General features: G+C 40.1%; 1 pseudogene; it reads right to left on the bottom strand.

The window, feature by feature from the left end:
- Positions 1 to 826: 826 nt before the first annotated feature.
- Positions 827 to 15,099, bottom strand: part of LOC107469537 (protein PALE CRESS, chloroplastic-like) — a 35,527-nt pseudogene continuing 21,254 nt past the window's right edge.

Here is a 15,099-nt window from a genome sequence, read left to right on the forward strand (position 1 = left end):
TTTATGAACTAGAGAAATATATAATACTATTACAAACTGAATATATTGATTACATTTAACAATTGCTAAGAGCCAATTGTTCTATATATAGAAAGGACGTTAACTAACTAATTAATAGAAAACAAACCAAGAGAGCCCATTGATAAATCAGATTGGTCTTGAAGTATTCTTAATTTTCTTGAATACTAAGTTATTTTAGTAATCTTGCTCTTATACTCAACAATTAAGATGGAGTAAAAATTCTACCCTTTTCTATTTATTGTCAGCTTTATAACATATGTAATGAAGTTGATAAAAATCAAACTCGTATCCTTTTTTGTAATTTAAAAATAAATTATATTATGATTTTGTAGCTTTTAATTTTAATATGGACTTAATTTTGTATTTTTTTATTAGTATATTTATGAACTATAAAATGAGTAAATATTATGTTTGATTGAAAAAATTGATTGGATCAGATTAGATAGGATCATATATAGAATTTTAGAGTGTGAATAGGATTAGGATTGAGAGATTCTCAACCCATAAGTAGAATAAAGTTGAATTTTAGAAAGAATTTAAATTCCCAGGTAGGGCTGAGATGAGGTCTAAATCCTACCTACACTATCCTACCATTACCAGCCACTCTTCATTTGAAATGAATCAATGAGACGCAGACGATAAGCCGTAGACTCAACTGCTTATTGATCTAACTATTTAATTCTCTTACTTTTTGTTTAGAACTTCGACCAGTAAATTGGCATGCTATGGTTTCATATCCTTTCGAAAGGGAAAAATATATGTTATAAAATGAAGCTAATTGATTGCAAAGTGCAAACTTAATGCATAACAAACTCTTATATCAACACTATATACTATAAGAAAAATATAATAAAAAGAAGGCTACCACGTCAAACCAATTGCTAAATCTAATAGAGCTTCTACTTGGCGTATTGTTTGTTGCTTCTCTTGTTGCTTTAATCTATTTGCAACAGATTGTGGATTGAATCCTGCTGCATTTTCCACTTTACTTCGATCGGCTCGAACCTTTTGTAGCAATGCATCCACCTCTTTTACAAAGTCCACCTTCAATAGAGCACCATCATCTTCAATGGTTGGTCGCAAGGGCCCTTCAAGCTTGATACCATGCAAGATTATTGAAATTAATAACTTGATATGTATTTATTCAGATAGAGGTGGGACTCGAACTAAAATTTTTTTGTAGTTTACACAATAGATAGGCTGCGTATATTAGGTGCAGCCTTTCCCCATATCCTACGTTAACATGGGATGCTTCTGCATCAAACTGCTCTTTAGACAATAGATAGTATCTACACTATTTTTGTCTTTAACCAAATTTATGTATTCAAGTATAAACAGATAAACTTGAATAAAGTTTAAGCACTTACTATTGATGCGTAATTTCAGTAATTACTGTGGACTTATCGTAATTTTATACATTCCTGAGACTCAACCTTGAAACCACTAAAAAAGGCATGAGCTTTCCAAAGTAGACTAGTATTTGGTCATATAAAACATGAACTTAGTTTAGATTTTGTGTGGTATATTGGTATTAATACTTTATTTAGTAGAACCGTAGAATTTAGAAAAACAAAAATTCTGTTTTATAGGGGTGCAACAAATTCATTCTGGAAATAGAACGCATACAATTTTATCCCTGAATAAAATATCATTGGTCCTGAAGAACGATCAACTTGTTCTAACAATATTAAATTCAAGGACAAAATTGCAAGTAGTTTCTATTTGAGAAACAAATCCGTTACAAATCAAACTTTTTCAGAGGAAAAATTGTAGTTTTTCTATCTTCATTATCAAGAGAGAGAGAAGAGAAAAAAGGAAAAGGAGAGGGGATGTAGAGATAGGGAAGAACTCGAACTTAGGGAAGCTACTATACAAGCATATCATTTAAAAGTCTATAAGTGTGGCTTACCTTATCGAACTTAGGGAAGAACACTGAATGGATCCTCCCGTGGAAAAATATCAATCATGATCTTTTTACATTTCTTCAGCTATTCACTGAAGTCAAAGCCATCATACATAATCAAAAGCTCGTTGAGTAGTCTCATTGCAGGGGTAGCCTCTTGTCTCAAGATCTCAGTCTACAATCAAGAACAGAAAATAAATAAATAAAAAACAACAAAAACAAAAATTTTGGGGACGGGGGTATGTAAAGAAATGCAATATGAGCCAAAAATCATATGGTTTATGCATTAAAATCATGTCGGTTGATCAAGGGAAGACATGAATTACTGGATTGATTGATAACCTTAGGTGACGTGTATCCCACCAACCTCGGAGATAAACCCACAACTGATTACCGACCTAAGAACTCAGAGAAGCTAAACAAAGCAGAAACTCCCAACTAAATCATGGACAGGTCAACATTATCTCTCAACCATCACCCACAACCACGGAACTCATTCCCTCAAATCCGATCACGACTCTACACAGGTCAAAGATATCAATAATGGCACTCACCTAACATTTTGAAAATAAATAAACTGACAAACTACTCGTCTATAAAAACAAACCTAATAAACCACGAAGAGTCAGGTCACATAACTCATTTCAGTTTATCACTCTTTACTCTTATATAACTCATATACTTACTTGAGCGTCGGAGAGCTTTTTACAGGTGCTTCCGCCGCTATGTTTCAAGAGGACCGAGGTTAATCTGTGACGACCCTAGACGATGTCTAGCTCAGCCGGAGGTCCGAACTATCACCCGAAAGTCACATACCTCGGTGCACTCAGGACGGAACATTTGGCGCCCACCATGGGGCCCGAAAAGTTCCACTAACCCCACTTTCTTTCCACGTTGCATTTTGTGTTCTTCTCTTACGTAGGGTTTATCAACCTTCCGACATGGCTGACAATGGAGTTCATCAACTTAGTCAGGTCGAACTTGTGGCCCGGATGGCCGAGCTGCAAGCGAAAGTCAAGAGGTTAGCAGAGCTATCAACCCAGAACAGCAAACGAGAGGAGGGCAACTCCAAAGGCTCAACCCAAGGTAGCACCGATCTAATAGGTGTCAACCCCCCCAAGGAGAAACTGACCTTGGACAACCCATTCTCTGAAGAAATCACGAATTTTCAAATGTCAGAGCATTTCACACTTTCTTCCTCTCTTGAGCCATATAAGGGGATTGGTGACCCCCGGGCTCTTTCCCTACTTACCTTGACGGAGCTGCTTTGCTTTGGTTTTCAAAATTACCTGCAGGATCAATCACTTCCTTCGAGGAACTAGCAAGGTCTTTCATCGACTACTTTACAGCAGCGCAAATCTACATACACGGATCGGACTACCTTAGCACCATCCGCCAGGGTCCACAAGAAAGCTTGAAGGATTATATGACCAGGTTTACAGACGCCACCATGGAAATACCTGATCTAAATTCTGCCGTCCACCTACATGCCCTCAAGGCCGGTCTCCGACCCAGAAAGTTCAGAGAAATAATCGCGGTTACAAAGCCGAAGACACTAGAAAAGTTCCGGAAAAGGGCAACTGGACAAATGGAGATTGAAGAACTCTGTGAGGCCGACAAAACCGAAAGAAGACCAAGAAGGGAAGACGACAGAACACCAAGGTCGGTGAGCACTAAAGACCTCGGCAAATCATTCAAGCTCACCCCGAAATTTGACAACTACACCAGATTCAATACGAAGAGGGAAAAGATAATCAAAGAAATACTCAACGCCAAAATTATAAAACCACTAGCAAGAGCTAGGAGCTACCAAGATCAGCGATTCGGCGACAAAAGCAAACACTGTGCCTTCCACCAGAAGTATGGTCACGCAACTGACGAGTGCGTGATAGCCAAAGATCTCCTAGAAAGATTAGCTCGGCAGGGCCTCCTAGATAAGTACATAGAAGGAAGGAAGTATAAGAAGAGCGATAAGAACAAAGAAGAACGCCAGCAAACCTCAAGCAAGGACTCTAATAAATGGTCAAACAACAACCCACCTAAAGGGGTTATAAACTGCATATCTGGGGGATTTGTGGGGGGAGGTGAAACAACCTCGGCACGGAATCGAAGCTACCGTGAAATGCTAGCAATCGAAGGAACAACGCCACCAAATAACAAAAATATGCGTGACCTAGAGATCACTTTCAACCAAACTAACATATGCTCGGCCGCCCCTCACTCAGATGATCCGGTGGTAATCTCTATCCAAACAGGCGACCTTTTGGTAAGAAAATTCCTTTTGGACCCAGGTAGTAGTGCAGATGTCCTCTTTTACTCTACTTTTTCAAAAATGAATTTATCTAAAAAACTAATGCAACCATCATCCAGAGAATTAGTAGGATTCTCTAGAGAAAGAGTACCGATCAAAGGTTATATATGGCTAAGGACAACGATGGGAGATGACCCGTTATCAAGAACCATAGACATACAATACCTAATAGTTGACTGCCCCAGTCCTTACAATATTATTCTCGGAAGACCTGCTCTGAACACGTTCAGAGCAGTCATATCCACTTTTCATCTATGTGTTAAATTTCAGGCACAAGGCGGCAAGATAGCAACAATACGTTCTGACCGCCAACAAGCTCGAAAATGCTATAATGCAAGCCTAAAGAGGTCAGACACAACCCATAAACAACATAAAGTCCAATCAATACATGACACGGAAGTTTTGTCCCTAGCCGAACTTGATCCTCGAGGGGACACCCAAGAAAGACCTCAACCAGCAGATGAGCTCCAGAAGATTCAACTGACCCGCACACCGGAACAGGTAACATACATCGGTCAAGCACTACAGGGACAAGAGAGGTCGGAGCTGATAAGAATACTACAAGCTAATGCTGATCTATTCGCCTGGACCCCAGCAGACATGCCCGGCATAAGCCCAGACATAATCTGCCACAAACTGGCCATTGACAGAACAAGCCGACCTATAGCTCAGAAAAAAGGAACCTCGAGACAGAAAAATCAAGGGTAGCCTTAGAAGAAATAGATAAGCTCCTTAAAGCCAACTTCATCAAAGAAATCTGCTTCACCACATGGCTCTTAAATGTGATAATAGTAAGAAAAAACTCAGGTAAATGCGCATGTGCATCGACTTTACAAATTTAAACAAAGCATGCCCTAAAGATGCTTACCCTTTGCGGTGCATCGATAAACTCGTAGACAATGCATCAGGTTTCAAAAGTTTAAGCTTCATGGATGCATACTCTGGCTACAACCAGATCCTCATGCATCCAGAAGACCAAAGCAAGATAGCATTTATAACTGAACATGGTAATTTCTGTTATAGAGTCATGCCATTTGGTCTAAAGAATGCAGGTGTAACTTACCAATGACTGATGGACAAAGTATTCCGGTACCAAATAGGTCGGAACATAGAAATTTATGTTGACGATATGGTCGCCAAGACCACCCAAGAGCGGTCACACTGCGACGACGTCAAGGAAATATTCGAACAGATCCAATCATATAATATGAGACTCAACCCGGAAAAGTGCGCCTTTGGAGTTCAAGGAGGCAAATTCCTTGGATTTATGCTAACCTCACGAGGAATTGAAGCGAACCCTGAAAAATGCGAAGCAATACTCAACATGGCAAGCCCTAAAATGATGAAAGAGGTACAACAATTAGCAGGAAGGGTAGCCGCACTATCTCGGTTCTTGCCAGCAGTATCGAGCCGATCATACCTGTTTTTCTAGACGATCTTAAAGAATAAAAAATTTTCAATGGACAAAAGAATGCGAGAAGGCGTTTCCCGAGCTTAAAACTGTCTTATCATCACCACCCGTGCTACAAAGACCCAAAGTCGGTAAACCCCTATATTTATATTTGTCTATTTCCAATTACTCTATAAGCTTGGCTCTTGCCATTGAGACAGGGAAGACACAACAGCCAGTATACTTTGTCAGCAGAGTCATGCAACCAACGGAGCAAAGGTATCTGAGGATAGAGCAGCTAGCCTTAACACTCGTGGTCACAACAAGAAGACTAAGGTACTATTTTCAAAGCCACACAATAATAGTAAGGACAAACCACCCATTAAGGCAAATACTGACAAAACCAGAACTGGCCGGACGTTTAACCAAATGGTCAGTTGAGCTCTTGGAATTCGACATTTAGTTTCAACCAAGATCGGCCCTCAAAGCACAGATCCCCGCCGACTTCATCACGGAACTGACTCCCGACAAGCACAACAAAACATGGGAGTTACACGTGGGCGGAGCATTAAGTCGGGAAGGAAGTGGGGCCGGGATAATCCTGAAAGAAGGAGACAAAGTGGTAGCCGAACAAGCCATCTAGTTCCATTTTTCGGCAAGCAACAACCAGGCCGAGTACGAGGCCCTCATAGCAGGACTCAAACTCGCCCTAAGCCACCAAGTACAAAATCTGACAGCCGATTGCAACTCTCTTTTGGTAGTCCAACAGATCCGAGGAGAGTTCCAGGTAAAAGATCCTTTGCTAGAGCAATATTGGCTCATCGCAAAGGATCTCATTTCAAAATTTAGCTCGTTTACTATACTACATGTGCATAGAGAAAAGAATGTTAGAGCAGACATATTATCCAAACTCGTCGCCACTAGGGCAGATACACAAACATCAGCACTATCACAACTTACACTCACAAAACCCAACATTGAACTATTACACATAGAAAACATTAATCGCCTCCATGAATGGAGAACACCTTTTCTTGAGTACATAAATACATGCACCATACCCAGGGACGAGCTCAACCCACAACACTTTAGGTGTAAGGCGAGCTTCTACACAAGGATAGCGAGAGAGCTGTACAGGCGCGGTTTCTCACAACCATTGCCAAAATGCTTAAGCAAAGATGAAGCAAAAGAAGTGATGGACGAAGTTCACGAGGGCGTATGTGGAAACCACATAGGAGGACGAGCTCTCGCCGCAAAGATAGCCCGAACAGGATACTATTGGCTGACCATGAAGAGGGATTGCATAGCAAAAGTCAAGACATGTGACAAATGCCAAAAGCACGAAGCCATCTCTACAAAGCCGGCCAAGGTATTACACAGCATGGAGGTAAGGTGGCCTTTCCACAGATGGAGGCTCGATATCCTCGACCCATTTTCAATAGCACCAGGACAGGTAAAATTTCTTTTAGTATCAATAGACTACTTCTCAAAATGGATAGAACCACAAACCTTAGCAAGAATAACAGCCGAAAAGGTACGATCTTTTATATGGAAAAACATAATATGTCGATTTGGAATACCAAGGGAAATAATATCAGACAGTGGTAGAAAATTTACAAATAATAAGCTCGGCTCATTTCTAAAAAATTTTAATATACAACATCATTTTAGCTCGGTTGAACACCCACAAACCAATGGGTAGGCCGAAGCTGCTAACTGAGTTGTATTGCAGGCAATAAAGAGAAAGCTCGATAATGCGAAGGGAGAATGGCCGAGCTAATCTCGGAAATATTGTGGAGCTACAACACCACAGTACAAAACACCACGGGCAAGACACCCTTCAGGTTAGTCTATGGTTCAGAAGCATTAATCCCTGTAGAAATCGGGGTCCCCACGTTAAGTGCCGAGCTATACGATGAACAACATAATATAAGAGCCAAAAATGTCGAGCTTGACCTGGCCGAGGAAGACAGGAAAATTGCCGCCATCAAACAAAGAGCCCAGAAACAACTGGCAGAAAGAAAGCACAATAATAAAGTTGTGTCGAGGATATTCATGGAGGGCGATCTAGTCCTCAGACAAACAGAAGAAGCCAGACAACCTCATTCACATGGCAAGCTAGCCGCAAATTGGAAAGACCCGTTCCGTATATCAAAAGTACTCGGAATGGGGGCTTACCGACTTCAGACATTACAAGGCAACACAATGTCAGGGAACTGAAATGTTTCCTCCCTAAAATTGTACAGATCATGACTTGTACAATCGGCGAATGAAGGTACTCTTTTTTCCCCTTAGAGTTATTTTACCAAAAAGGTTTTGCCTAAGGAAGGTTTTAACAAGGCCGAACGCACAATACATTCAAAGAAATGCGAATGACTATTTTTAAACAATTCTAATTCTAAACAACAAATCCGGAAACAATAAAGCATATGCTAACAAAATCATAGTAAACGATATTTTCAAACTTGTCCAAAACAAGGCCGAAACTAAAAGCGTCATTCAAGTTTCAAAACAAAAAACAAGAATAAGTACAATCAAACAGACCAAAACATCGGTCTACAAAGCTAAGCTCGGCCAAACAGAAAATAAGTTACAAATATACAAATCAAGAAGGAGCATTCTCATCATGCTCCTCGGCAGTACCATCCACGATCATTTTCCCACCAACCACGATCTTAATCACGTCCAAACGGTCACAGTCAAAGTCAGGAGCCAAGAAGGAGATCTGGCTAACAGCACGATCAAAGCCAGAGGAAAACATCTCCATTCCTACCTCCTCCAATTCATGAACCCGAGCAGTTAACTTCCCTTTGGAAACATCACTCTCTTTGATGTTAGCTTGCAACAACCGAACCTGATCCCTTAAGCGAACAACCTCATCCTCAGAATCCTTTGCCCTGGCTACAGCACTAATCACGGCATCATCTTTCTCCTTCAAAGACATCTCTAACTCAGCAACTCTCTCCTTATAAGATTTCTCAAGTTGAGAAGCCTTATCTACAACCTCCTGTTGTTCAGCACCTATGAGCTCGGTAGTACGGCCAACACATAGTAAACGAGAGGCAACTTTCTACAAAAACCACAAAACGTAAGGATCAAAAATACCAAAAAAAATAAGAGCCCATAGGGAAAACCGACCTGAACAAACTTTCTAAGGGCGTCCATGCAAACCCGTCGAGTCATGAGCATGTCCCCCGGGTACTGGGACGCCCTATCTGAAAGCTCGGCGAAATTGAATTGATCACTCCACAAAGACTGATAACTAGACCCAGGAACGAAGCCATGAAGTTTCTTCTGACGGTCAAAAGCAACCCCACCATCCCCATGGGCCTCCTGCTCGCCCTCCGAGATGATCTCCAATGGCCTATCATTATCATCCCTCCTCCTCTTATACGAAGACGTCGGCTGGGCAGCAAAATAAGCAACTTGACCACCATCATCCTTCTGCACCCCCTCACTACCAGTACCTTTCTCTTTCTTCTTCTTCAAGAAGGACTGAAACTTCATCGGATCAAAAAGAGGAACTCGGCCACTTGAAAGCACCAAACGTTAGAAAACATAACAACATCAATAAACCTAATAATAGACAAACAACGATACCTATATATGCTTTCAAGCCCTCATTATCACCAGAGTCATACAAATACAGAAGTTCAGAAAATCGATAAACACTCTGACGTTAGGATTTTTGCTAGTAAAGAATTTTATAAAAATAGTCGCGTTGTAGATATAGATTCTAAACCAACTGAAATCCCTTCGTGCAAACGTTTTGGTTGTCACAAGTAACAAACCCCTTTAAAATTGATAACCGAGTTTTTAAACCTCGGGTCGTCTTCTCAAGGAATTACAGGGAGGTATGTTCTTATTATTGGTTATGGAGATTGTAAATTGGGGTTTGAGAATGAAGAATTAATATGGCAAATAATTTAAATGGAAATTAAAATAAATAAATACTGTAAAGCAAACCCTTTGGCAAGGTATGAGAAATTGGAAGTCCAGACTTAGTTATTCTTATCAATAATAATGAAAGTTGAATCTTAATTCCACTTAGTTAACCTTTGCTAAAGCAAAGGAAAGTCAAGGGACTAATTAGTTTGACCTTCGAATCCTATTTATTTCCTAAGAAAAGGTTGAGATTATTGAAGTTCAGTTCAATTAGCAAAGATAATAGTTATCAATTATGTTGAGCTAAGATAACTCCAGAGTTACTGATTTCTTAACTAAGACCAAAAGGAAAAAGGAATTAAATCTACTGGAATAAAAATGTCTTCAGATTGGGAATAATCAATAACATAAATAAAAGAAAGCAATATTAACTGAAATACCTCAAATAACATTAATTCGGAAGAGTAATCTGTAACATATAAGAATTCATATTAAATTGAAAAGCAAGTAATGAAAAAGGAATATTGAACCTGATAAAAAGATAATCCTCAAAGGAAATAAAATCCTAAATCTAAATCCTAATCCTAAAGAGAGAGGAGAGAACCTCTCTCCAACTAAACCTAAATCATGGAAAGTGACTAAAATTCGGAGACTCCCTGAATGGATGCATTCCCCCACTTCATAACCTCTGGTCTATGCCTTCTGAACTTGGATTTGGGCCAAAAAGGGCTTCAGAACTCGCTATGAGTGTTTTCTGCAATTTCTGGTGTGTGGCCTCCGTCACACGTCTACGTGGGTCACGCGGTCGCGTCAATTGGAGTTTTCCTTGTCGCGCGGTCGCGTCAGTCATGCGGCCGCGTCGCTGCTTCTTCGCACTTGGCGTGCGGCCGTGTCGTCCATGCGGTCGCGTCGCTGCCAGTTTCTTCAGAAACTCCGTTTTGTGCTTTCCTTCCATTTCGGTATGTTTTCTTTCCATCCTTTGAGTCATTCCTGCCTTAGAAGATCTGAAACTACTCAACACACTAATCATAGCATCGAATGATAATAAAGGGTAATTAAAATAATTAATTTTAAAGCATAGGAAACATGTTTTTCACATACATCCCATAATAAGGAAGGAAAAGTAAAACCATACAATTAATATGGATAAGTGGGTGAAGGATTGAATAAATCACTCACACTTAAACAATAGCATGTCCTCATGCTAAACTCAAGGAGACCAAATAAATGAGTAGGAAAAGGCAAGACTCATGCAATGCAACCTATGAATGTGAAGGCAACTACATGCCAAAATGATTCTACCTACTTGGTAAAAAAGTAAATAAATCTTTCAAGAATAAATATGAACTGGATTTCACTAATTCAAATCACAAAATACAATATAAATAACTTGCAAAAAGAAGATAGCTCATAAAAGCAGGGAACATAGAATTAAGCAATGAACCCTTACTAGTAGTGTATATCATTCTAATTCTCAAGTGTCTAGGGTCAATTCTCTCAATTCTCTACTAATTTTGTTTTCTATAGCTTGCTCTTCATCTAACAATCAACAAAAATTTAATGCACCAATACACAAATCAAGATGTCTTTTAAGGGTTGTAATGGGGTTAGGGTCAAGGTAGGATTGTATTTGGCCAAGTGGACTAAAATCTGAATCCTTAATTAACATAAACTTTCCACCTAAATTAAGACAATCCATTTAATTAAAATACAAAATCTAACTTCCCATTAACTGTATTTACTACATATTTATGCATTCCAAGTTTTGAGTACAGCTCATATGCATTGATACCAACACTTACTTTGGGGCATTTTGTCTCCTTTTATTAATTGCTCTTTTCTTTTTCTTTTTCACTTTTTTTTTCTTTTTATTTTTCTCAATGCATATGATTAAAGTATTGAATGCAATAATATGTGCTCAACCATTATTTTGCACAATTTCACTAAAATATACAACACCCAATTATTCAAACCAAATATTTTCAATCCCAACTTCCCCACACTTAAATCATGAGCACTTTTTACTAGTCTAAGCTAACCAAGGATTCAAATTAAGGACATTATTGTTTTCCGCTTAGAGTTAGTAATGAGCTAAAGTCAAGAACAAGGGGTAAAATAAGCTCAACATAGGTTTGCAAAGGATAATAAAAGGTAAGGCCATATGGGTATGTAAGCTCAGTGAAACAAGGCCTCAATCATATCAGTGCATGCATACATCAAATAATGGAAATATAGAATTAAGTAAGATAAAGATCACAATTTTAGAGAGAGAAACACACACAAAAAATAAAATATTGGTTGATAAAATGCAACCAATCAAATAGGCTCAAAATCTCACTGGTTTTGTGTGTTCGAGCTCTAAACTATGTTCCAAAATAATATTTCTTCAAACAAGTGTTTCAAAAATTTTTATTCAAATTAGTGAAATACTATAAAAATTTCTTGAGAAAGAAAATATTACTTTAACCAAGTGGTAAAATATGCACACACACAAAAAAAAAAACATGCAATCAAATATGCAAATGCAACAACTAACAAGGAAAATAAACCATTGGTGTTGAGACAGAAGAGTAACTAACCCATGGAGATGGGTATCGACCTCCCCACACTTAAAGATTGCACCGTCCTCGGTGCATGCTAAGATGTGCAGGTGGACGGGTTGTTCCAACTGATGCTTCTCTCCAAAGATTGTGCAGATGAACTTGTCTTGTCACCCCATGTAAACGTCTTCCGGTTCCCCTCCGGGTGGCCATCTTGAAAGAAAAAAGGGAAGAAAAGTAACCCAGAAATAAAGATAAGAAAATAAATGAAGTATGGATGGGTAAATGCCAAATGATAAGGGTCTCATTTACATGGAAGCTTCAACATATACGTGAGAAAATAATAGAAGCTATGGCATGCCAGTGGTACAAAATGTACAACAATGGGGAAGAGAGTGGGTAATGAAAGACAATGTAAGTTCATGTCAATGCAAAAGGAATACAGGTATCATAAAAGATTGACATTGACAGAAAAATAGCATCTCCCAACATTGTGATTATACCAGAAAAGATGCAACAGTTAAATAAGAAAATCAACACCAAAGGAAAAATAATAAATTTAGAAAAGAAAAGAAAAATATGCACTAAATTAAAATGCAATGAATGAAATATGCAAATAAATAAAATGAAAGATAAGAAGAATGAGAAGGGAAAGAAGTGAGTAAGAAAGGAGGGAGGGAAAAATTCGGATTGGGGAAGAAAAGATAAGATATTTGGCAAACTAGGATAAGCTGTGCGGCGCAAGCGACGCGGACGCGTGGGGCACGCGGTCGCGTGACTTGCGTTTGAAGTTAATCAACGCGGTCGCGTCGGTCACGCGGTCGCGTGACACGTTTTATGCTACTGGCGCGAGGGCAGCCTTGCGCTCGCACAACTCTCTGATCGAATTATTTTATTTGCCAAATTTGGGGTGACGTGATCGCGTGGGGCATGCGATCGCGTGAGTGGGCTTTAGAAGGGAATGACGCAGACGCGTGAGCCATGCGTCCGCATGGGTAGAATTGTGCGTTCAGCACCAATCCAGCACCACTCTCGCACAATAATTCGTTGTGCACCCTCTTTACGTCAAAAATCAGGGCACGCAGCCGCGTGGGTCACGCGGTCACGTGGGTCACGCGGTCGCGTGGGAGGCCATTATTCCCATGTGACGCGGACGCATCGGCGACGCGGTCGCGTCGGTCGATTTGTGCCACTGGCACGCCTCCAGCCACACTCTCGCGTGACTCTCTGTTCAATTCTTTTCTACCCAACGCACTAGTGACGCGGACGCGTCAGCGGCGCTGCCGCGTTGCGTGCGTGTTTTTCCTTTTTTTTTGCAGGTATGCAATTATGCAGTATGCAATGCGAATGGATAATATTCAGGTTCAATTAAAAAGGAAATAAAAATAAATAACACGAAATAAAACTGAAAAAGAAACGATCATACCAGGGTGGGTTGTCTCCCACCTAGCACTTTTGGTTAAAGTCCTTAAGTTGGACATTGGATGAGCTTTCTGTTATGGCGGCTTATGTTTAAATTCTTCCAAAAATCTCCACCAATGCTAGGAATGCCAATAGCCTCCGGGGTCCCAAACTAGGCATGTAAAGCTTCTGAGCAGCTTCAAACAGATTCTGAGGCTCCCGGGGTGACGAATGTCAGCATAGAATCCATGATCCCAAGCCTTGCTTTTAAATCCGCCTCCGTCTTGATCTACATGTTTCCATTCGGGCGGTTTAAAAAGTAGATTCTCACCACGGTGACCAAACGTTCTCCGTGATCCATTCAATTGAGCATGATACCAATCCTTGCACTTCGAGTTGAAGCGTGGAATCTTATTGAACCTTGTGCACCAGCTCTGAATACGAGCCATTTTCCTCTTACTCTTAAAGTCGCAAAGAGCTCTAAGCTGGCCATCTGTTTCAAGTAAATCATATTCAAGTGAAAAAGTAAAGATAAGAGCTAAGGATTTTACCCACTTGAAGTCTGTGTTGGGTGGTAATGGCCTTGGGATAGGTGTTTCTAGCGGCTCTGCAAGCTCTACTCCCTTGTGGTCTTCAGTGAATTCCTCCACCTCTTTGCAAATTTCTTCAACTTCATCCATGTCTTGATCAAAGTCATTGATATCTTCCTCGTCACTTGAGTCATAAACAGGAGGTTGAGAAAAGTTGACCTCTGCATCATCTTCATATTCACTTGGGGAAGATTCTTCCATCTCAAAGAATTCACTTGCGGATGCAAGTTCGTTACTAAGAGCACTCGACTCGTGATCATCGTCATCAAGGAAACTTGCTTCTTGGGTTATTCCGTCCAGTTTTTCATAAGATATCTGCATTGGAGGCTGTGCACTATCCTCCTTAGCATCAATTATAACGTTCTTGACGGGATTCTCCATAACTCTAGATTCAGGTGGCGGTTCGGCATCTCCTAAATCTTCAACCAACTCTTCTTCTTCTACAATGACAGCTTCCTCTATTTGTTTCAGTATGAAGTTATGCTCTATGCTGTCCACTGGAGTTTCTTGTGTCTTCTTCGTGCTACGTTCTTCATTAGATTCTCCACATGAAGCCATGGGAGTCTGTTGAGTGTCTGAATGCCTGGAAGATAATTGATTTATTGCTTGCTCCAGTTGATGAAGGTTTTACTGATTCTTCGAGGCGAACCTGTGATTCTGGGCTTGATGGATACAGACATGGTGTATAGGGGAGTGGTGGTTCTTGGGAGTAATTGGATTGGCGTTGGGGTGGATAAGGATCATGTGGTAGTGAATGGTGAAAAAAAGCTTGTGAGTGTGATGGTTCGAAGTTATGCCGAGAGGATGGTCTCTGAGCACAGGGTGGGGCTTGTTGGTAGCTACAAGGCGGTCCACCAAATCTATCAGTTGGGCATGCATTGTAAAATGGTCTTTGTCTATGATATCTAGGAGGATGTTGTTGCCTAAAGGGGTGATCAACTCCTCTTGGCTCCGTCCATCTTTGATTGCTTAGACCTTGATGCATAGTCCTGTTATAGCTTCCATTCCTTGCAACAAAATTAGAACCAAACTCAAAGCGAGAGGGGTGAGAATTCATA

Source organism: Arachis duranensis, chromosome 10 (genome assembly GCF_000817695.3).
Source record: "Arachis duranensis cultivar V14167 chromosome 10, aradu.V14167.gnm2.J7QH, whole genome shotgun sequence".
Taxonomy (NCBI): Eukaryota; Viridiplantae; Streptophyta; class Magnoliopsida; order Fabales; family Fabaceae; genus Arachis; species Arachis duranensis.